The sequence below is a fragment of the Cydia pomonella genome, chromosome 14, assembly GCF_033807575.1.
Source record: "Cydia pomonella isolate Wapato2018A chromosome 14, ilCydPomo1, whole genome shotgun sequence".
Classification (NCBI taxonomy): Eukaryota; Metazoa; Arthropoda; class Insecta; order Lepidoptera; family Tortricidae; genus Cydia; species Cydia pomonella.
Window position 1 is genome coordinate 8930648 of NC_084716.1, and position 26152 is coordinate 8956799.

The following is a 26152-nucleotide window of genomic DNA, read 5'->3' on the forward strand; positions in this document are numbered from 1 at the left end:
GTTGTCGTTGATTTTTCCGCACTAGGGCGTAGATTTCCTGCAATTTTTCCTTCTGTTTTATTTGGGGTGTCGGAAGGGGGTTGCTGTCCTGAGGTGTTCGTAGTTCTCTTCCATATAGTAAAAACGCAGGTGTATATTTCGTTGACTCGTGTACTGATGTGTTGAGAGCGAAGTTGAATTCCGATAGGTATTTGTCCCATTGTTTGTGATTTTCACCGATGAATATTGATATCATGGTTTCTAGTGTTTTATTTACTCGTTCGGTCATGTTACATTGTGGGGTATAAGGTGGGGTTAATTTATGTTCGGTTCCGTAGGCTTTTAATGTGTCCGTGAACGTTTTTCCTACGTATTGTTTGCCGTTGTCCGATAACAACGCCTGGGGTGCGCCGTGACGCAATGCTACGTTTTGCTCAAATGCTCTGGCTATTGCGTTACTGGTTGCATTTCTTAGTGGGGTTATTTCTGTCCATTTTGTGAATTTATCATGGAAGACTATTATCCAAGTGTTTTGATGACCGCGGTAACGATCCGATGAGGTCTGTTGTTACGATTTCCCACGGTCTTGTCGCGTGACCACCTCATGGCAACAAACGCGCTATCCGACCGGCAATATGCATATCGCAAAGGCCGTTCGACTACATCCTTGACACGTCACGTAGTACGTCAAATACTAGAGGCTCGAGAGTGCAAAAAACAAGTCGCAGTTTTATGCTGTGACCTGTCTAAAGCGTTTGACGTAGCGGACCATGACGTTTTGGAAGACAAACTGCGCCACTATGGCTTTGCCAATCGAGCTCTCGAGCTCATGATGGACATGCTGCGCGACAGGTCTCAGGTGGTGGTGGCAGACAGCGGCCGCGTGCAGTCGGACGCGGTGCATACCAGCATGGGCGTAGCGCAGGGATCATCAGTTTCTAATATCTTGTTCTCCCTTTTGCTTAACGACCTACCCGACGCTATATATACCGGCGAGATTTTCATGTATGCGGATGACGTTGCGGTGGTTGTGTGCGCACCGACCTGTGATGCCCTAGATGCGCAACTAAATGTGACTGCCGCATGCCTATCAGATTGGTTCCGAAGTAACGGCCTCATTTTGAATATAAAAAAAACTCACTTCATTCACTTCGATCTCTCGGGTAGGCAGATGGAGTCACTGTCAGTAAACGCGAACGGAATTAATATAGATCAAGTCACAAATACGACCTTCTTGGGCTTTGAATTGGATAGAGGACTGACTTGGGCGGCCCATATCGATAAGGTGTGTGGTAAACTCTCAGCGTCCTGTTTCGCCCTAAAAAGGCTGGCTCGGATCCTCCCCCGCGACATGGTGCGAAATTGTTATTCACATCTGCAATACGGAGTAGATCTGTGGGCTAGTGCTGCAGATTGGGAAAGGGTGTTTCGTCTCCAAAAACGTGCCGTACGAGCCATAGTTCGCATCTCACAAACGGAGTCTACGAAGCCTCACTTTAAGTCTCTGGGCATATTAACACTGCCATCGCTGCTGATACTTCAAGCAGCAGTGCACGCGCGAGAACAGTTGGAAAATACAGATTTGAGCAAAAGTAACGAAACGTCTCGCCGTTATGCGGTACGTTCCACTCGAATTGGGAGAAGACTCCCAGCCGTGTCGCACAAGCTGGCCAAGTCAGCCAAACTCGTGCACGTTATGGGTCCGAAGGTATATAATCATCTACCCAATGAAATAGTTAACACACACAGCAACACAATCTTCAAAACAAAACTGAAGAGTTGGCTAATCGAGCAGGCTTTCTATGACCATAAAGAATTCTACAGCCGTGATCTTACAAAATCAAATATGTAAATAATATAACGTACTCTGCATGTATTAGTGCAGTTATCAGCCATAATCTTATGTGTTAATTTAATGTTTTATATTTTCCTATAGATATAGGCAACTACTGTGACCTGTAATTTTTATTACTAATAAATTGATTATGATTATTATGATTAACTCCGCTCAGTTTCTGTTGTGTTATTTTATGTTTTTGGCAGGCGCTACATTTTTTTACGTACGTGTATATCTCTCTCTGCATACCGGGCCAGTAGTATCGTTGCATTATTTTTTTGGTGGTTTTGGCCATACCCAGATGTCCTACGCTTGGTGTGTCGTGATGTTGCTGCATCGTTCGTCATCTGTCAGCTTCCGGTACACATAACTTCCAGTCTGTGTCTGGGTCTGTGTGTTGTAACTTGAGTTGCTTATTTTTTTATATAATTGTCCCCCTTCTATGCGGTAATCTTGTGCTGTATCTGGTTGTTTTTGTACCTGGTTTAGTTTCCTGTCGTACCACCCTTGCGGTATGTGGAGTGGCGCGTTGGGTCGTAGCTTGCGGCGGTATACGGTATTATACTGAGTTCAAAGACGGGATACGGTACGGAGTTATAACAACTATAATATTAGGATACGGTACGGAATTATTACGATTTGCTAGTGTATTAAACTGAGTTCAAAGACGGGATACGGTACGGAGTTATAACAACTATAATATTAGGATACGGTACGGAATTATTACGATTTGCTAGGCCGGATGCGACTTTGATCCTACGCGGGTGGGCGGGACGCGTCGCGTTTATTATAATTTACCTTTCTCCCGAGTCTATAAGACTCCTAATTATGAGTTATCGGTTGGGCGCCAAATGTGATGTGCTGCTTGAGCAGGAGTCACATATCCTCCTGGCCTTAAGGGCTGGGGAGGTTCACCGAGCTAGTCTCAGATTTGGGAGAAAGGGGTGAATACAAACTCTCAGAGTACGCTATTATAGACGGGGCTTTATGCCGTTTATTGTAAACACTTAGTCTATTACTTATAACTAAATATGCCCGCCGGTCGGGACTATTCAATAGCGGCTAGAGACGCGGATTGCCTAGATCGCGCGGCACGGACCTAAAACCGGGCTAGGTTGACGGATCGAGTTTATGGGAAGGTCAGGGAGTAACTGGCGGGCGGTGACCGCTCCAAGCTGGTGACGACGGATAGGAGGTACGTCGGCCGGCGGTGTCCGCTCCGGGCCTACATACGGAAAGGTTAGGAAGTCACTGGCGGGCGGTGACCGCTCCAAGCTGGTGACGATGGGCAGGGAGTACGTCGGCCGGCGGTGTCCGCTCCGGGCCTACATACGGAAAGGGTAGGAAGTCACTGGCGGGCGGTGACCGCTCCAAGCTGGTGACGATGGGCAGGGAGTACGTCGGCCGGCGGTGTCCGCTCCGGGCCTACATAGGGAAAGGTTAGGAAGTCACTGGCGGGCAGTGACCGCTCCAAGCTGGTGACGAAGGGCGGGGATTATGTCGGCCGGCGGTGTCCGCTCCGGGCCTTACATACGGAAAGGTTAGGAAGTCACTGGCGGGCGGTGACCGCTCCAAGCTGGTGACAGGTTACCACTGGCGGGCGGTGGCCGCTCCAGCCGGTGGGGGGAGGATAGCCTGGCCTAGGCGCACGAACTCACCCCGGCCGCGACTAAAGGAGAAGAGTGTTGCCGAGAAGCGGCGGGGACGGAAAAAGGATCGAATGCGCGCTGCTCGCGCTTATATAGGTGCGGTCGGTGTTCCCCTCCGTCGCGCCCCGCGCCGCGGTGTGGCCGGATTCCGTTCAGGGCGCGTCGCTGCGGTGACATGGCGCGCTGGTGACATGGCTATGTCACAGCCGAAAAGCACATGTCAAATGAAAACTGAATGTCAAACTATCGTACATAAAATTAGTATTAAACAAATAAAATAAAAACATAATTTTAACAAGAAAATTACACAATAAATAAATAGGTAAATTAATAAGACTAAATAAAACTTAATCATCTAAATCACTTTTGTCAGAGTTCAATTCGGAAATGGGTTCCAGACAAGCCTCTGACTAAGATTTGGAAACTGAATTAGCTCCAGAGTTTCAGGAAAATACGCCTGCTTCTTCTTGGCATACAATATTCGGTCTTGTAGCAGTAATTAAGGGATCTGAAGATAAAAGAAGCATATTCAGAACGTCCTCATTAGATGCTTGCCTCCTACATTTTCGGGAGTTATGTTCCCTGAACCTCTTGAAATCTTTGTTGCGGGCTTCTGAAGCTTCTTCTGAGAGACTTCGATGATAATAGCTCCATGGATTAAAAGTTTGTGTACTGTTGCAGGCATGTGGTACCAATCGTAACATAGCATGTACTTTTTAGCAGTGGCCGTCGCAATTGTTTAAACTTTGTGACAGCTATTGCTGACCAGATGTTATGGCTTGCAAAATAATAGCAAACTTTCGAACCTTCCTTTCTTCGTCTAATCCCAAGATGGCTGCAGTTTTTTTGGGGAATTCGAAAAACCTCCTGGCCGTATTCCCATCATTGGTGGTACCTGAACCTTGTTTTACAATATCTATCAAGAGGTTGAGTTCTTGTTTGAACCGGTTTTGAATTTCTTTTTTTTGTTCCAACAATGGTTTATATTCCTTTGTAGCCGCCCATTTTTTGAATTCAAGCTGGTACGAAATGTGTAGGAGGCATTCCATAGTATTGATGCGGGCGTGTAACGATGACAGTCCGTATTCGTTCATTTCAGTGTTTACCGTTCTGGACATAACAGATTCTAAAGGTTTCATTTCTGTAGGTTTGGCTAAACATATGGAACACGTTTGACCTCCCTGCAGAAAGATACGCACAGATTTTGCCATCAATCATTGTCGTCTTTAGTTGATGACTAATCTTGCTTGTTCCATATTCCGTTGATAGAAGTGCTCTGATTTCTTCATTAATCTTTTCTTTTTGTGCAAGAACGACTGCTTCACTTTCTTTTACGAAACAAAATTTTAGTGGACGACAATAAAAAGGTGAGCACGGTTTTGGATAGGTCCATATAGTATTGTTGTCACAAATTAATTTGAGTGGTACTAAAGACGTCATACATATACTTGAGTCATCTTGTGACCCATCCAATCTTTGCTTATATCTGCTTTGGCTGGAAGCACCATCAAAGCCCCATTTAGATATAAGCGTCATCTGCTTATTGTCGACATTCATAGGTAAACTGTCAAGAATCATCTTCGACGTTAAACCCAATAAAGCCTGTAGCTTAATTTTAGCCGATGAATCAGTTGTGGTCATCACATCACATCATATCTGCTTTCGGAGGATAGCACTGCAACTTTGCTAATTGGATCTGGTAGTATGATGGATAAAGGTTCAGAGCACCTTCTTTTAATGGCAGTCTCTCTAAGGGTATTATATTTCGCAATCACATTGATACTGTTTACAGCGATATATTGCGTTTGCACTTAAGTTATGATGGTCTTTTAAATGTTTACGAAAATCATTGTATTCTTAAATTGAAGCGATATATTTGAAACAAGCAAACATTTTGATTAAATTTAGCAAACAAATCACTTACTTATTCTAAGTCGGAGATAAAAGATGAGACTCCCGAAAGATTTTGGTCTGATTTTGTGTCAATGTTATAAAAATATGAACGGCTTCTGTGGGATATTCTGCGTCCAGGCAGTGAAAAGTTTTGAAGCATACATCCAGCGCTTTCAAGAACGAATCTTATTTATAAACACAACTTAAAACATTCTTACATACGCAACATAAAAGTCCTTTAGGGCATCGATGGTTGATCCGACAGCAATAAGTGGGTTGGCACCGTAGACCCTCGGCACTGTGGGCTTTTCGCCGATAGTCCAGCTGGGTGAGGACTTCGTTTTGGTTCTGGAAATTTGAATGAATTGTTTACTTTTAACCGTATTTTTTTATAATTCCTAGTCATCGTTGGCACTGAGCATTTATTATTGCAATTATATTTATTTAAAGGGGTTTGGAACGTAATTCACCTTTATGATCAGTCTGTGCTAAGCTCTAAAGAAAGAAGTGTAAGGTCAGGTAGGGTAGGAGGAACGCAAATGGAAGGTAAGTAACTTCGACATATGAGGCCGGTTTTCGGGTTCAATCGCGATGCTGTAGACATATGCATTTGATTTAATTGCGCGATAGAGATGTCTCTTACATGCATGGAACCTGAAGTTGGGCCACTGTTTCTCTTATCCCACGAAAAAATATTATGTGACCTTATATGTATACATCACGCAGTAATAAAAGGATTCATATTTAAGAGGATCGCGAAGCAACGGCGTAAACTAGCCTGTTCATACAAACGGCGATAATGTAGCGGACTGACATGCGAGCAAAATCGCTACCGCTCATGAGCTTGGGCAACCGCAGATCACGCCACCTCCGTACGTCACCTATTGTCCGAGCGGCCGGTCTGCGCACGCGCACCCGCGCGCCCTCGCCCCGCTATACCTAACGCCGCTCAGTCGATCGCCGTTCAATGCGATCCTAGCCTTTGCCAAACACACACGCGCGCTGGCTTTGTATCGAATCACTCTTTGCAATTCTCTTTGCAATTCACTTTGCTTTTTCGCTTTGTGTTATACTTTGTTTTGTTTAGTTATTTCCTATTCAGTGTTAATTGTTTCTCTTCTAAATTTAGTGTTCTTTCTTTCTTTATTTACTGTGCCTTTTGTAACTTCCTTCTGTAAGTGTAAATTAAATAGCTATATAAATTGTGCCGCGCATTTCTTTCATAAAGATCGCATTCGCTCCCTATTAGCTAGCCCTAGATATCGAGTTCGACTCTCGGCTATCTTTTCTTGTACCTACACTGGTGACCACGACGTGATTTCCACCCTCCAATTTCTATCTCTAGAAAAAATTGACTGCGGGTTGACCTTCCTCACCCTTCAATAAACCAAGTTGAAGGGATGAGGCCATTAGACCCACATTAATTAAAATATCGATAGGTCCTGGCTGACAATATTGAGGATCCGCAAGGTCCAGATCCTTTAGATGAGTCCATGCTGAAGTATCCAATTGATCATATGGCATATCTGGACAAATCTTTGATAGCACAAAAGCTTCAAATGAAAATTTATTATTTCCTTTTGAAGGAAATATTTCACACACAACAGACACTTGGTTATCGATAACCCAAGCCGGTCTGCACACCGCTTGGTTATAAAGTTGCAAGCCGAAGCACAATCAAAAAGAATCCGAACGGGCACCAACTGTCCCGTGCAATCCCTAATGCGAGCAACAGCAGTAGAAAAAAATAGAGTGTCATGAGTATGCACTGATAATGTTGTCAACTGAGAAGTGGACTTTGACCCTTGACCACGTTCATCAACTTTTTCAAAATAAAGCAATGAGTGGTGTCGATAACTACATTTATCACAGCGAACAGTTGACCTACAATTCTTCATACTGTGGGATGGCTTTAGGCACACGATACAAAGTTTATTTTCTTTCACCTTGTAAAATCTGTCAGTTGGCTTTAATTCTAAAAAACACATTTTTCCAGCCCATGGCCCGCAACCGCACACATTGGACAATTTAACACAGATGCTGAAGGCACCATGAGTGAAGATTTATTTTTATTAACACTAGTGACAGGTTTACTATTCACCGCAGGCACTTTTAATTTACTGTTAGAGTTTTAGAGGGCTGTGACCTCTTTTTTCAATAAATGATTGCAAATCTTCAAACTTTGGAATGTCTACATTTGTTTCCAGTTGTAACTCAAAGGCCTCGCGGGTATTAATATCTAATTTGGACCACAGCAGATAAAATAACATAAAGTTTTTATCAGGTAATTCAAATTTGGATAAAATATCTAGATTTTCACTAAATGTTCGGGCCACCAGGGATCGGAACCGGTTTTTTGCAAAAACATCGAAATAACCATATATTTCGTTTTATTTTATACTCTAAATGTAGGACTCAGTTGTGTTTTCAGATAACGACTTCGTATTATTAGATTGCCTAATTAGAAATGAAGTAATTAACAAAGAACGAAAAAATACCGTTTTCGTTCCCATACAAAAAATACCGGTTTCCGATCCCTGGTTCGAACTACTCTGTCAATGTCATATTTATTTTTCATAGGTTCTAGGTTTACTAATTTCTCATATTATACTATGGCAATTTGTCGTTTCTTATCATAGTGCTTGACTAAAGTTTGGTAAGCGTTTTCATAATTATCATCCGACAATGGAAACCCCTTTATTAAATCATAAGCATGACCTTGACAGCTTGTTAATAAATAATGCATTTTTTCTACCTGTGGTATGTTACGCCAATGAATAAGTGAATCGAATAAGTCACGAAATGCCACCGAACTTTCAAGTTTCCCGTCAAACAGTTTAATTGTAATTTTAGGTAGATGTGCGAGCGTTAGTGGTGATGTGGCCTCAACTGGTTTAGCGTCACTTGACGACTGTGAACGTAACCTAGCTTGTACCGCTTTCAACTAGACTTCAAAATCTCGTGTTATCGCACACTCCGACTGCCTCTGGGCAGGGCTTAGGCTGGCTAACATTTTGATTTGAGCTTTGTGAAACTCCTTCGATATATCCAGCAAGTCTTGTTCCACATATCCTAGCAACTTTGAACTTCTATATGGTCCAGCCTAAAAACTGCGTAATCTCGCGCTACACGCCACATATCGGCATTTCCCTTTTCATCGTCACTCATTTTTCGAACAGAAACTACGCGAAATAATCAAAATAAGAAAAGATTTAAACTTAAACTCAATATTTTCGAGATACAACAAAAAAATACGAAACGTCAAATGTAACTGTCACTTCACTAGTCTATGGTGCGTTCCAATTCACTCAACGCACTAAATCTGTGAAAACGAAATATGAATCTGTGGAATAGGACACGAAAGAATTTATAATTTTATAAGCTTACCCTCAATTTTTGCTGGAAACACGAAACGAAAGATTTTACACCAAATTAATGTGGATTTGCTTTAAAAAACGACAAACGTAATATCCACAGGCTCTTTACAAGATCCGGTTCGAAGGACCAAATAATAAATGTGCGATTTCGAAACAGTGGACTGTAAATTTTGGGGGGATTCAATCGAAATTAAATATTACAAGAATGCAATTCTACAAAATAATGCTTTAATTGCCTTGAAATTCAGATTTTAGGCACTAACCTGGGTTTAGAGGGGTCGTCAGCTCCTCTTTCAGGCGGCGAGGGCCCCGGAGACCAGCTCGTGCACTTACCAGACCTCTAAGGTTACCTGCACGCCTGAATATACCGCAACTCCAGCGTCCCTCCGTCCGATCTCAAGGCACAAAACTTAATTTTCAACAATTTTAAGCACGATTACTCCGATTTACCGAGATAACGAAAGCCAGCAAATAGGCAGCTTTTGGTGCGAAACTTATAGAGAGCGAATGTGACACGACGGTTTCCAAAAAGCCAAATGAACGAAATAGTGTTGCCACAACGATAGTTTTTTTTTTTAAATCTTAACACCAACAAAAAGTGCGTACCTTAACAATGACCGCGCTAGGCGAGTTGAAACCATTTGATGGAGATAAGTGGGAAGTGTTTGAACAACAGTTCGAATGTTTTATCTTAGTTATTGATATAACTGAAGACAAAAAAGTGCCTTTATTAATCACCAAATTAACGGCCAAAGTTTTCGAAACAATGACTTACTTATGTTCACCTAAACAACCAAAGAATATATCTAGAATTAATACATAAACTACAAGATAAAAGAAACCAGCCACCTAATGAAAAAAAATCAAGATTATACCAGTGCTGCCATTTTAGCGCTTTCGGCGCTAGATCTAGCGCTTTTTTGCTATTTTCAGCGGGCACTTGATAATTTTTGCGCCTAACGGATAATTTAGCGCTTTCTTAATTTTTAATATGGCAGCACTATTTGTTCCGTGGAGAATAAAATTATTGTCTATGTTCAATTTTGTGCTCTATCTATGCCAGCTGGGTTTTAATATGGCAATGAGCATGGGGAATCCCATGAACATTAAGTACGGTTTGTTTCATGTTTGGTTGATTGACTTTGCTTCTTTCATTTTCATTCTGTCTATGTGAACGCACTGAAGTTCAAGTTTAGAAATAACGTTTTAAGCACTGATTTTATTAGTTACTCTTGTGAGTGTTCCATAGTGTTGTGTTGGTTAACTCTTTTGAAATGGATGTACCATTATCAAAAAAAACTGTGTACAAACAAAGATATAAAGTCGAATGGGAGAAATCGCCCAACTTTAAACAATGGTTGAAACCTGTGCCTGGAGATGATACAAAGGCAATGTGTTTGTATTGTAGGAAGGATTTTCTTGCCAAATTAAGCGATATCCAGAGACATTGTGATTCAGTTCATCACAAGAAGCAGGCGAAACCTTTCTTGGACAAAAAACAAACACAAATCTCTTCAATGCTGCAAAAACCCGTCGATAAGCTCTGTGTTGAGGCTGAAGGTGCTCTCTCAATGTATGTTGCAGAACACACAGCTATACAAGCAATTGATCACCTTACCGAATTATGTAAGAATAAATTTTCGGATTCTAAGGCTACTACAGAAATGAAATTGCACCGAACAAAATGTACAGCAATAATTCAGGAAATCGACAGACAGTGCTCTACTTCTATTAGTAAGTCTGGCCAAATGTTGACCTAATACATTTCTTAGATGTTCTAGCTTCACTGCTGCAAGTCGAAATCTCTCATTGTACTCAAAAGTACTCGTATTTTCCATGTACGTATAATTTATTCTGTCTCTATACACTCGTGGCCTCCTCACCACAATCACTTCTTCATCATCTGAAGAGTCGCTAGACCACATTACCACCAAATTGAATATTACGACACTTTATTGAATTTAAGTGACAATCAATCTCATCAACTCGTCCTCAACAAAATGGCTGACTTGTGTTTTCGGAATATACAAGCGTATAATAATACAAGTCTGTTGTCCTTTGGAGCTGTGAAAAAATCAAACTTCTAAGCCAACGCAATCAAAAGATACAGCCGTTTATGCCGCAAATTTCCGCAAATTTTCGACACTCGCAACTGAACCCGTGAACTCAGAATCTTGAAATTTGGTATGAAGCAACGTAAGCACAGATAAAGGAAAAAATGCGAAAACCGTAATTTTTTTGTTACATGATATAATAATATATACCTATAGGTTTGTACGTTTTACCTCGGTGCGCGAGTCCGACCCGCACTTGGCCGGTTTGTTTTACAATTTTTGTTGCTTTGGTGCGATCAAGTGTAATACTTTTGGCTATTTGGGAGTCAGGGCATATTGCCCGAATCAAATTGGGAAGGTTTTCTGCTGCTAAAAATGGTAAATTATGTTCTGCAATATATGAAGCCAGCCATATTTCTGCTTCTTTAATTTTATTTATAAGATCAGAATTGTTTGATGATGTGGATGGCACTGCATCCTTTATATTTTTTGCCCTTTATTGCTTTGCAGTGTCTAATATGCTTAGGTGTATTTTTATGTTTATTGGAATCAAACTTTCCACCATATACAATTTTAATATCGCACCCGCAACGTTGGCAATATCCATATCCTTTACCTTTCTTGCTCTCCCAGGTAGCAGATCAGCTTGCAGCAAATATCATTTTTCTTTGATTATAAATTACTACGTCAAATGTAACAAGGCAAGCTTGTATCAATCTTGGAGCAACTTATAAATTTGATATATGATGCTTCAAATATATTGCAGTATTGCCGCAATCTTGCATTTTATTTCATGTTTCGAATATAATCTTTCAAAATTGCTGCAAACTTTGAAGATACTGCAAGTTGCAAATATGATTTTTGACATTTGTTTCAAAGTTTTTACAAACTTTGTTTATATTTCAATTTGCAAAGATGGTCTTTCAAGTTTGTTTTATAATTGCTGCAAGCTTTGCTGTGACTTCAAGTTCCTATTACTAAAAAAGTTATCAGTAATTTAGAATCAGACCACTTAGGTCAATTAATGGTATTTGAGACATTAAGGAAAAATACTTTGAGAAAACAAATAACTTTTGTACCAGTAACCTCGGACCGCGTAGAAAGAATGAAGCAAAGTCTATTTCAGGCGCTACCATTTTTGTCATCCGATATGGGTCCAAATAGTATGTATAATTCATTCTTTCACACTTTTATGAATCATTATAATGCGATATTTACTTCAAAATCGGTCGTAGTTAGTGGTGCATCAGTTTTTAGTGAATGGGCTACTGCGGACTTACATCAACGAAGACGTGCACTGTATGCCTTGTATGAGGAACGGCGGTTTAACACGAGTGATGAATTTAAAGAACATGTCAAGCAATATTCGAGAAAGTTTAAAATAGATTGTCATATAGCTAAGCGAAATCCGCGAATCCATTCCTGGTAGACATGTTTTCCTTTAAATACAATTAAAGGATTTATTTTCTCACCTGCAGCGTTAACTGTGGTTAAAACAGTAATATTTTCTTTACCTGTACCAGCAGTCGTTCTTGTACATGGTTGTCCAATGGCACCAACAACTTTTGTCCTACTCGGATCTAGAGAGACGGAGGTTTCATCTAGATTCCATATTTTTCGCTTATCTTTAATATTGTTCTTTGTGAGGACTTCTTCCAAAAGTGTAAAGTATTCGTCAATAATGAATGGATCCGTCATTCGTTTTCGTACAGCTTCTACTGCTTGCGGTTTCTTCACTGATAATTTTTGTCGCTCTCTAAAAGCCACGAACCACTTGGTGCCTGGCCTGTCATCTTTGAACGGTGTTTTTAAATTATTTCTTCGTACAAACGCTGCCACTAAATCTAAAACTTCCTCTTTTGATAAACCCCAACCCCATTTTTCAAGCGTGCGCAAATATTCAGCCAACTTAGTTTCCTGATCTAGAGGAATAGCTGGGGCTCTTCCTAGTGTTTGGCTTTTAATACCCGTTTTTGCCAACACACGATCGTTGAGAGTAGATGTCGGTATCCCATATAATTTAGACGCGGCATAGTTTGAAAGTTCTTTACTTCTAAATTTTTCCACAGCTTCTCGTAAATCATGATCGGTATAGGCGGTGGCTCTAAGTGTGCTCCTCTGATATTTTGCAGGCATACTTTAATCTGTAAGAAACCATTAACAAATACTTAGGTATTCTCACTTCATTCTTATAAATGCAAATAACGTAACCAGGATAAGTTTATCTTTTATCATGGATAGATATTAAAATAGGCCTCAAGTGAACTGCGTTTTGTAACAAAAACATACAATAACTGAATTAACAAATAATTGTCCTTTTAAAAAAAATTATACTTAATAGGTGTTAAGAGCCCTTAATCCTTGGAGCGTTCTCCGATTTCACGAAATAACGCTCGATAGATGGCGTTGGCGCTCGGTACGCGAGCGCCGGCAACGCGACGCGCGTTTCAATGCAGACTAGAATAATCTTGATAGTTTTCAATATAATTTCAAGCAACATTAATTTTAGTGTCATATGATATCATATGGGCACTCTTTATTTTATTGTATATGCAAAGTAGTTTTTTTTTTATGTACACTACTGCTAAGTGTACAGACTACAGAGTGTACTATAACCCTTGCTCTTTATTCTGTCTCTTTCACACCAATGGAAAATGAAGAAGTTACTAAATGACTGCAGGTATAAATAAAGTATATTAGTGCGATAGAGAGACAGATAGTGTTTCATTGTCGTATCGTAAACGATTGGCATGTTGGCCACACACTTGCTTAGTGCCTAGCCAAAATACCAATCGTTTGCGTATATTAGTGCGATAGAGAGAGAGTAGTGTTTCGTTGTCGTATCGTAAATGATTGGCATGTTGGCTACGCACCCATGATACCTAGCCAAGAAGCCAATCGATTGCGCATATTAGTGCGATAGAGAGACAGATAGTGTTTCCTTGTCGTATCGTAAACGTTTGGCATGTTGGCTACGCACCCATGCTGCCCAGCCAAGATGCCAATCGTTTGTGCATATTAGTACGAGAGAGAGACAGATAGTGTTTCGTTGTCGTATCGATTGGCATGGTGGCTACGCACCCATGCTGCGTAGTCAAGATGCCAATCGTTTGCGCACATTAGTGCTATAGAGTTTCAGTGTTATTTGAAATCACGTTAGGGTTTGTATTATTATTTTTGACCCGAATGAAGTCCATCCAGGTTCTTATGATGGAGTCAGGAGTTGGTCACCAGAACTCCTAATCTACTCATTATAATTCCATCGTGCTTGGGCTCAAAAGATTTGCCCTGACGAACACCATCGATCTAGATGAGGTCCAGGGTCTCATGACGGAGTCAGGAGTTGGTCACCAGAACTCCCCAGAACTCCTAATCTACTCATAACTCCATCGAGTTTGGGCTCAATAGATTTACCCTGATGAGCACCATCAATCTAGATGAAGTCCAGGGTCTCATGATGGAGTCAGGAGTAGGTCACTAGAACTCCTAATCTACTCATTATAATTCCATCGTATTCGAGCTCAATAGATTTGCCCTGACGAGTACCATCGATCTAAATGAAGTCCAGGGTCTCATGATGGAGTCAGGAGTTGGTCACCAGAACTCCTAATCTACTCATTATAATTCCATCGTGTTTGGGCTCAAAAGATTTGCCCTGACGAGTACCATCGATCTAGATGAAGTCCAGGGTCTCATGATGGAGTCAGGAGTTGGTCACCATAATTCCTAATCTACTCATCATAACTCCATCGTGTTTGGGCTCAATAGATTTGCCCTCACGAGCACCATCAATCTAGATGACGTTCAGGGTCTCATGATGGAGTCAGGAGTTGGTCACCAGAACTCCTAATCTACTCATTATAATTCCATCGTGTTTGGGCTCAAAAGATTTGCCCTGACGAGTACCATCGATCTAGATGAAGTCCAGGGTCTCATGATGGAGTCAGGAGTTGGTCACCATAATTCCTAATCTACTCATCATAACTCCATCGTGTTTGGGCTCAATAGATTTGCCCTCACGAGCACCATCAATCTAGATGACGTTCAGGGTCTCATGATGGAGTCAGGAGTTGGTCACTAGAACTCCTAATCTACTCATTATAATTCCATCGTGTTTGGGCTCAAAAGATTTGCCCTGACGAGTACCATCGATCTAGATGAAGTCCAGGGTCTCATGATGGAGTCAGAAGTTGGTCACCAGAACTCGTAATCTATTTATCATAACTCCATCGTGTTTGGGCTCAATAGATTTACTCCGACAAGCACCATCAAATTACCATTATGATGAATAGATTAGTTCTGGTGACCAACTACTGAGTCCATCATGAGACCCTCGACTTAATCTAGATCGATGGTACTCGTCAGGGCAAATATTTTGAGCCCAAACACGATGGAGTTATGATGAATAGACTAGGAGTTCTGGTGATCAACTCCTGAGTCCATCATGAGACCCTGGACCTGATCTAGATTGATGGTGCTCGTCAGGGCAACTCTATTGAGCCCATACACGATGGAGTTATGATGAGTAGATTAGGAGTTCTGGTGACCAACTCCTGACTCCATCATGAGACCCTGGACCTCATCTAGATCGATGGTGCTCGTCAGGGCAAATCTTTTGAGCCCAAACACGATGGAGTTATGATGAGTAGATTAGGAGTTCTGGTGACCAACTCCTGACTCCATCATGAGACCCTGGACCTCATCTAGATCGATGGTGCTCGTCAGGGCAAATCTTTTGAGCGCTAACACGATGGAGTTATGATGAGTAGATTAGGAGTTCTGGTGACCAACTCCTGACTCCATCATGAGACCCTGGGCCTCATCTAGATCGATGGTGTTCATCAGGGCAAATCTATTGAGCCCAAACACGTTGGAATTATAATGAGTAGATTAGGAGTTCTAGTGACCAACTCCTGACTCCATCATGAGACCCTGGACTTTATCTAGATTGATGATGCTCGTCAGGGCAAATCTATTGAGCCCGAACACGATGAGGTTATGATGAGTAGATTAGGAGTTCTGGTGACCAACTCCTGACTCCATCATGAGACCCTGGGCCTCATCTAGATCGATGGTGTTCATCAGGGCAAATCTATTGAGCCCAAACACGATGGAGTTATGATGAGTAGATTAGGAGTTCTGGTAACCAGCTCCTGACTCCATCATGAGACTCTGGACCTCATCTAGATTGATGGTGCTCGTCAGGGCAACTCTATTGAACCCAAACACGATGGAGTTATGATGAGTAGATTAGGAGTTCTGGTGACCAGCTCCTGACTCCATCATGAGACCCTGGACCTCATCTAGATTGAAGGTGCTCGTCAGGGCAACTCTATTGAGCCCAAACACGATGGAGTTATGATGAGTAGAGTAGGAGTTCTGGTGACCAACTCCTGACTCCATTATGAGACCCTGGACCTCATCTAGATCGATGGTGCTCATCAGGGCAAATCTTTTGAGCCCAAACACGTTGGAATTATAATGAGTAGATTAGGAGTTCTAGTGATCAACTCCTGACTCCATCATGAGACCCTGGACTTTATCTAGATTGATGATGCTCGTCAGGGCAAATCTATTGAGCCCGAACACGATGAGGTTATGATGAGTAGTTTAGGAGTTCTGGTGACCAACTCCTGACTCCATCATGAGACCCTGGGCCTCATCTAGATCGATGGTGTTCATTAGGGCAAATCTATTGAGCCCAAACACGATGGAGTTGTGATGAGTAGATTAGGAGTTCTGGTGACCAGCTCCTGACTCCATCATGAGATCCTGGACCTCATCTAGATTGATGGTGCTCGTCAGGGCAACTCTATTGAACCCAAACACGATGGAGTTATGATGAGTAGATTAGGAGTTCTGGTGACCAGCTCCTGACTCCATCATGAGACCCTGGACCTCATCTAGATTGAAGGTGCTCATCAGGGCAACTCTGTTGAGCCCAAACACGATGGAATTATAATGAGTAGATTAGGAGTTCTAGTGACCAACTCCTGACTCCATCATGAGACCCTGGACCTCATCTAGATCGATGGTGTTCGTCAGGGCAAATCTTTTGAGCCCAAACACGATGGGATTATAATTAGTAGATTAGGAGTTCTGGTGACCAACTCCTGACTCCATCATGAGAACTTGGACTTCATCCGGGTCAAAAATAATAATGCAAACCCTAACGTAATTTCAAGTGAAAATGCGTTTTTCAGAAAATCGCAGCCAAATAACACTAGACCTTACTCATAGTGTTGTGTTCCTGCCGGTGAGTAAGGTTGCCAGAGCTCAACGAGGGGCGGGAGGGGGTTAGGGTCGGCAACGCGCATGTAACTCCTCTGGAGTTGCAGGCGTACATATGCGGGCCGTATGCTTGTTTGCCACCGACTTAGTATTAAAAAAAAAGTAACACTGAAAATCCATCAATAAGCGAGTCTGTTAGGCATACTGTAAAAAATGAACTTTTATTAAGATTTTCTAATCGCAGTATATAGCACTTCTCGGAACTCCGTAGCTGATTACGATCGCAACGAATGCCTGACAATCGAGCACAGGTCCGTCCTCTAAGCGCGCTCCGCGCGGACTGAGAGCGGGGCGTCGCTGCTGCGTGATTTATACGTGTTTTAAAAAAATATAAATTTACGGCAATGTAGGTCCCATAGCTACGATTTTTTTTTTATAGGTTAACATAAAGTTACACTTTGCTATAATATTATTTTTAAAGCAAAATATGCGTACAATTTGCGGAAATAAAATATAATAAAACCCTGTTTTCGCCAAAAAAATGAAGAAAACTCGGAAGGTATTTTATCAGTTTTTTCAAATGAATCTTCGATTGTTAATCATTCCAGCCCCTCGTACGAGATATGTTGAATCAAATTGTAGTCATTCATGTACCAAATGATTCTTGTTTATAGCAAAATTGAGAACCGAAACGCCACATCTCACTGCAAAATTTGGAAAAGACTCCCAAAAAACCTCATTAAAAAAGAGGTTTAAAAGAGAAAATGAAAATTTGAACTGTTGGAGCCCCTAGTTTAGGAAACGATTATTTCAGTACGTTATCAGTTTTTGAATAAATACTAATAGTTACGTCGTAATCTTGAATGAAAAAGGAAGCATTTTACAAAATACGCTCGTCTGTAGGAATAAGGACTCTTAAGAAAAGAAGATACTATGCGTTGGTAAGTAACTTTTGGCTGTACCAAAAACGACAATTTAAGAACAATTTGTTATGAGTAATCGACTTAATTTTAATAAATTGGATAATAATTTAAATGATTTGCCTATTTGAAAATTTTGAGAACCACTGCATTTTTTTTAGTGCTTTAAGATCGGACTATTTTAGTCCGTACTTTGGCAATGGGAGAAAAGTCCGGATCTTTGTTTACAGACGTCCTAGGCGTAAACCAAGTATACAATCCTGGAGAGCACTTGCTAATTCTACACAGAATTCTACTTAAAAACCAATAAAATGATAAATACTCACCATAATTTTGCAACGAACTTTTGGATTGAAGACCGGGTCGCCAAAAATTTACTAAAAATGGCAATTTTTTTTGTCAGCTCCGCTACACGCGACCTGTCTTTAGCAACGCCGTTCGCGGTATGAAGGGAGGGGCAGAACAAAATGGTGGACAAAACTATGTTGCCAGCCGCGAAAAATGTCGCTTCTTTCGTGCAAAATTGTATGTATCCGGTCTTGTGGCACATCCGCTCTTAGGCCACCCTACCTTATTAAGAGCGCCTTTCCGAGGTGGAGTGGAGAAAAAGTATTTTCATCGTGCATTCTATTTTAAAATTCCGAGCGTAGCGAGCTTTACTTTGTCAAGGATTATTATGTACGCTTTCTCCATAAATGTAATTTAGCTCCCTTGTGACACCATCTAACTACATATTATTGTTGTAGGCTGCTCCGTAAGCAAACAATTTGACATGCAGCAGGCTCATTTAATCCAGGTCGTGACTGACTTGGCCAAACAAATGGCTGAATTGAATAGAAAAGTTGACATACTTTTAGGGACACATACAGCAGATAGCTTTAATGCATATACACAAGATAATTTAGAAATTTCTGAATTATTAGCTACTCTTCCAGTAAAGGATGATGCGAGTTTTTGTCATTTCAATGACCAGTTACAAATAGTCCGGAACAAACAGGCAATTGTGAGTATACAGTATACACTTGTCTACTTATGTCCGACACTTATGTATTGTTTTTTATCTTGTAATTTTGTAACTTTTATTTAATAGGTATCATTTTTGGCTGGTATTGGCGGTAGAAACATTCGAAGTCTAACCACTAATATGTTGAGAAGAATACTACAAGATGAAGTTGCCAAGCTATATTCCTTAACTGGAAAACTGGAACGAACTGGAAACGAAAAATGAAGAACTCCAATAAAAAACCATTTTTAACAGACACCTGTAAAATAATCTTTCGTAAGTATATTTTGTAACCAAATTTCCTAACATTAAAGTATCTCAACACCGACTTTGACATTAACGGCCTCATATCATAATAATTATATTAAAAAAGTATTATTTATACCTTTCCCATACGCCTGCTTAAAATTTCGTAAGTTCAGAAATCTGCAAGAAAGTTTACGAAGATGCGACAGAAGAAAACCTGAAAGAAAAAATTAGCGACTGGCTGAATCAGGCTAAAGTTAGGACAACAAGAAGGTAAGAATTACTGTAAGGATTAATGCTTTGAAAATTCCTAGTTTCTAAGGTCGGTGTCAATAGAAAAGTAAATTATGGCAAACAAACCCATTTACCTTCATTGCATCGCAATTTTCTGAAATAACTCACCTTTGACTGTTATTTTTCTAATCCTAAAAAAATAAGTATAAAGTAGGTAACCTTAATGCGTCTATGATATATACCTCAAGTCGATTGGTATGTGGTAAAAACGGCATGTCATTATAATATTATTTATTTGTTTCAGGGCAGAAAGACTAAACAGACAAGCATAACCCTTATAAAGGCAGAGGCGATATTTTAAACATAGCTAATATGAGAAAATGGAAGAATCCTTCAGCATTTTCAATTGAAAAAACCATTATTATATAGTTGATATATATTGCTTTCGTACCTTATACTTACTTTTTTAGTCAATATTTAATTTTGGTGTTAAGAAATCCACGGCAATAAGTGGTCAATTTATGCACTACGCCTGTTAAGGAAGGTGAGGTGAGTTATCATATCACTGTTTTAAATCAAGTGTACTAATAGGTAGAGTGCATATATTTACCACGTGTTTTTTTTTAATTATTTAGGTTTTTTTACTCTAGATGTATTCCCCAGTGCATTACAAACAGGAGAGTTAACGCGGTAAATTACTCTTTCTATAGAACATATACAAACTTGTGTAAAGTAACCTTTTTACATCTATAAATATAGGGTATAGCCGACTGCCTTTCTACAGGAAACAGCATAAAAAACTGACTAAATATAACTCATGTATCATTGAAAATCTTTTACTGCTCGAAAAAAGTGTTCCCCCAAGGATTTGCACAATGACATACAGACAGGTCCACCAGTTCCTGTAATGTTAAATGACTACACAAGTCCAATTGCAGGCTAATTTTAATCCCATTGCACGAGTTTGCGATAGAGTCCCGGATAAAAACTAGACCTGTTAACTAGCTTTTACTTAACTCACAATGTTAGTTTGTTGTTTACTTAGGTAGAGTATTGCAAGCCAGATATGAATCAATTCCTGCAAATTTGGTATACCTGCGTAAGATGGATGATGATGGATGACAATGTAATGGTACCATCGAGCTGGTGGCGACCGAATGTGGTCATAAAAACTCTGGAATAAAACAATGTAAGCTCATTGGATTTGGGTTTGATAGAATCTATGAACTTTGCAATAAAAGTAGGGCTGGCAAAACTACTTTTTATCATGAAATAAGATTTGCTGGTATATTTGAAATCCTTACCGTTGTTTCCGCCTTAGTATTCAAACATAAATTAGATGGTTTATTTTGTACACGTCTGGGTTTCACAATTTTTTCCGCGATAATATTTAAATTTAGTGCTGCTTGGTTATTGTATCGCTTCTGCACAAGGTTATAGTTATCGTCTGTGTCACTTTGATTCATCATGTTCGTAATGATTTTTTCACCTTCGTCGTAACTTGAGATGTTGGACCTTTTGACGTTGCACGACATCATTACATCCCAGTCTTGTTCTGGCTTAGAATGTTCGTCGGGCAAATACCTAAATAGTCCTCTTTTTGGATATTTCAGCACATGATCTTGTTCCCATTCCGATGGACATGTCATTATTATTATTTTTTCCTTCGACAGTCTGAACAATCTTGTACGGCATTTTGAATCTCAAATAATAATTAAAAAAATATAGTTATATTATAATATTTATAACGGTACATAACAAAACATATCGTGACTAGTGTTGTGCCGGTAGTATACTACTCTTAAGTATAGATAACTATATTTACTAGAACTATATAAAAAAAAAGTTCTTTTTTAATAAACCCAACACTGGATGTAGCGCTTCATCTGGCTTTCAATCTAGAGTTATTGGGTTCAAATAGTTTAAAGCCAGGGGCCGTATTCTAACTTTAAAATAATTAACAATGCATTTAAAACAATCTATCTCCAACACAACGCCAATACACTACCAATAATTAACCAATGTTGGAGTTGTATTGGAATATTTTTCTAGGAGGAGATTCTGATTCAGACGTTAAGCTTTTAGTGTGTCGCTATAGTATTGATTATTATTGTGTGTCCTCATTTAATTATATTATTTTGCCATAGTAACTAATGTTTTTCATAATTGTCAAGTAATAAATATATGAATAACAAAGCAATAGATCTTTTTTTTTTTCAGATCATTTGGTTGTATAGTTTACCGAGTCTTAGTGAGTAACAAAAGTAACCATTTTACGTAATTTAACGAAGGCAGGCGTCTTAATGGCTGTTATGTATGTATATTGGTGGTGGGTAAGGTTAAGTCTACCCGCGCGCCCTCTGGCGCCGGCATTTTTGTAACCGTATCGTAGTCCGGTAATAAACCTATGTACTGACGCACGGTCTCCTAATTTACGCCTCCTAGAACCCTTCCTATCAGCCCTTAGGGCTTATATATAGCAATTGGCGACGGGATTCTTCGAACTTCACGCGAGCAGTGTTGGCAGTGGCTCGGGAACGCGTTAGTTTTCGCAGTAGTGAAGATAAAAAGAATAGTGAGTGAGTAACGGCAAGATGGCGGTGGGCAAAGTGGAGCCGTTTGATATTCACAAAGGCAGCTGGGAAGCGTACAAGGACCGAGTGGAACAATATTTTGTGGTGAACGATGTCAAGGAAGACAGGAAAGTTCCATTGTTGATCACGCTAATGGGGGCCGAAGCGTACGAGCTGCTAGTGACTTTGTGTACACCGGCGAAACCGTCGACATTAAAATACGACCAAATTCAGCAAGTGTTGGCAGATCATTTACAGCCTACGCCCAGTGTTTTGGCCGAAAGGTACAAGTTTCGCCAGCGTAAACAAACAAAAAGTGAATCGGTAGCAGATTACTTAGCAGATTTGAAGAAATTAAGTAGATTTTGTGACTTCGGAACTTGGTTGGACGAAAGTGTAAGAGACCAGTTTGTGTGCGGTTTACATAGTGAGAGCATTCGTTTAAGGTTATTCACGGAAAAGGACCTTAAATTAAAAACGGCTACGGACTTAGCGGTTGCAATGGAGGCGGCAGAATTTAATGCAGCGGAGGTAGCTCGTAAAAATAATCCGGGTGGCGAGCGAGAGACCGCAGGTTGCTATGCTATTAGCGAAGCAACGGGTGCGAGCGGTATGTTATGGGCTAGAGCGAGAGGCAACACACGGGCAGCGGCAAGCCGCGCCGAAGGCACGCGAGGCGGCGCGACGACAAGCGGGAGCGGGCGAGCATGGCCGAGCGGCCCGAGCGGACAGCGTAGATATGGCGGCGCTGGAGTGACATTGACAGCTGCTCCTCGATCAAAAGAAGGCAATGAGGAATAAATCAAATGGAGAGGCCCTGTTTTACTATATACACTTCGAGTTATACGAATATATACTAAATCGATAAAGCAATCACAAAACACAATTTGTTTCTTTCCTACCCATAGCGCATTCTGTGCGCGAAAAGAGATAGCACGACATTTCGCAATCTTCTATTCCGATTTCGTTTGACATTAATACCACATGTCTGTTTCCGGCTGCCGGCCGCCATTTTACTGACCACAGTGTTTGTAGTACATTGGCTGTCAAGTGGTCAACAACGTTTCTGTTTTATTTGGATTTTTTGTTAATAAAAGCATCTTAGCCTTTGGTTTAATAGTGTGGACATCGATGTAATATACCCTAGATACTCTACCAACGCTTAAAATGTGTCTCGCTAAAACTGTGCTTAAATTACTTGTAAGCACAGTTGCGCTCTCAGTAACGCGCGCATCGTTAACTAGTAAACATGCCGAAGTGCTCCGTGAAAAAGTGCAAAAATAATACGTTAACTAGGTACGTTGAAAAAGGATGGCATATCTTATTTTCGGTAAGTACTAGATATTAGTTTTATACTGTACTGAATTTGTGGCAAAATATGACTTCAAACTCATTAAAAACATAATTCTTTTGAATTAATTTCAATAAGTCTCTTCATTTGACGTTACGCAGTTGGCTCTTTCGCTCGTGCGGCACTTGTATTAAGTGGAAAGCGGATGGAAGATGTATGAAGTGGAGCATAGTCAAATATGAAATGAATAGAGTCGCTTATTTTTTTTGTTTTCTGTGGTATGTCAATAATATTGAATTAATTTTAAATAACTTAATATTGTATATAATTAATATGAATTAAACTTCTTATGATTTATTATAAACACAAAGATCTTTTAAACAACAAGAAATTAATTGCTCGTGATTTTTTATTATAGGTAAATGTGCTTTTTATGCATTATTCCAGATTTCCTAAAAATGAAATTGAAAGGGAAAAATGGCGGAAAATTATAGCCAATGAGAGGAGTGAAGATTTTTTCAAGCCAAATGATTCTAGTGTGATTTGCTCTTGCCACTTCTCAGAAAATGATATGTATTATACGAAGAAAGGCTTTCGGAAAATAAAGAAAGGGGTCCTTCCATGTATTGCAGTAAGTTTTTTAATAAAATATTGTAATCTAGTGAGTACACAACATAAATACACATGTTAATACATATCAATCGTTTTTAGATCGAAATATCAACGACACAATTTCAAAATGTATCACCAGGTTCGTCAAGGAATGAACCTAGCACAAACAGGGTTGGTGACAATTTGGAGGTAAGAAAATATTGGAAATGTATGCTTGCAATTAAGTCTTTTGTACGCGTGTTAATATATACCAATCGTTTTTAGATCGAAATATCAACGACACAATTTCAAAATATATCACCAGGTTCGGCAAGGAATGAACCTAGTACAAACAGGATTGATGACGATTCGGAGGTAAGAAAATATTAGACATGTATGCTTGCAGTTGAGTCTTTATCTTAAATACCAATCGTTTTTAGATCGAAATATTAACGACACAGATAATAAACAAGTTTATTGTTTTAGGAAAATAATAAAATGGAAGCTATACCTCAAAACGAACAAATCACAGAACTAGATTTAATCCATCCTTGTCCGCCGTCACCAATATCATCGGGATTGACCTCAATTTTGGATACTCCAAAAACATCTTATTATAAAAATCACTCAGAATATACCAAAAAACCATTGATTTAAAAAACAAACAAATACAAAATTTAAAAAAGAAGAACAAGAGACTTATGAAACGAAACTTAACACTTAAAGAAATCGTCACAGACTTAAAAAAGAAACGGCTTGTTGATGAATCTTTGAGTAATGTTTTTTTTTTTTTTAATTTAATTTATTTATTTCATAAGACAGCAATGGTCCATAATGGTTAGTAACATTTAAGGTTTAAAACTAAGTGTTAGTACAACAAATACAAAAAGACAAAAAGAAAAGCGGAAAGTACAGCAACAATTAATAACAAACAAACAAACAATCACCTGGTAGCGGTCATGATACCCTCAAAATGTCGCATAACGGGTGAGTCGTATCGGCCCGCTACCGTAGCCAGGATGGGGTTGGAGCTGGCCCGCACTCTGCAGAGCAACGAGGCAATCCTTTTTCTTATTAAGGCATAGTAATCATCTGTGCGAGCTTGTGCAAACATGCCCGATGCGCTGCAGAAGCGGGGCAGCCCCAACAACATCCTGAAACCATTATTATATTGGACGCGCAGGGAACTGATGGTCTTCTGCGTAAAACTAGTCCAGAGGCTGCACGTGTAGAAAACTTGACAATAGGCTTTAAATAAAGTTATTTTTACCTGTTGGCTACACCGTGCAAACCTCCTTATTAGCATGTTGCATCGTACCGCCAGTGCCCTGCGCTCCCGTTCTATATCTAATTGGTCTTTAAGGTCGTCGGTGACATAGTGTCCAAGATACTTAAATGTATACACGCGCTTGAGCTCATTATTATTAAGTTTTATGGCAGGTACATTTTCCGGTAGCTTGCCCCCACGGCCTTAAATACCATATATTCGCTTTTCTTAGCGTTATATAGTAAGCCATATTTACTTACGTATTCTTCACATATGCTGAGTAGTTTTCTCAATGCCCTGACTGTTGGACTGAGCAGCACCATATCATCAGCATAGCTGATGTTGTTGATACTAACATCATCAACTCTGCATCCTACTGGAGCGCTGCTCAACCCCCCGATCAGGTCATTAACGTACAGGTTGAATAGCTTGGGGGAGGTTATACCCCCCTGCCTCACCCCACACATTTGACAAAGAAAATTAACGAATCCAATGACAAAGTTGTGGACATTTTAACTACAAAAAGAAAAGTTTCCTTTGCCAAGTATCCCCCAGAACTACGAAAATTTGCGTTAACACTGCATTTTTACTCTCCGGCAGCGTACAAATATTTACGTGAAGTATTTGTTAAAAATCTGCCACATCCAAATACATTATTTAGGTGGTATCAAAATGTCGATGCCCAGCCAGGTTTTACTGAAGAGGCTTTTTTAAGACTGGCTGATAAGGCAAAAACGTCTTCTGAACCACTGTTATGCAGTTTAGTGGTTGACGAAATGTCTATTAGACAGCAAAAAACCTGGACTGGCAGAAAATTTGAAGGCCTTGTGGATTTGGGAATTGGATATGATGATTCAGATCTAAAAGCGACCCAAGCTTACGTTTTTGTGGTCGTTTCTTTAAACCAGTCTGTTTCTGAACGCAACCATGTATACGACCGAATGATTTTATTACTGTATCCATTCGCCGACTCACTCACTCTCTTCTTTCTCAACAACTCCACGGTT

General features: G+C 40.1%; 1 pseudogene; it reads left to right on the forward strand.

The window, feature by feature from the left end:
* The first annotated feature begins 811 nt into the window (after positions 1–811).
* Positions 812–24833, forward strand: LOC133525359 (uncharacterized; annotated as a pseudogene).
* The last annotated feature ends 1319 nt before the right edge of the window (positions 24834–26152 follow it).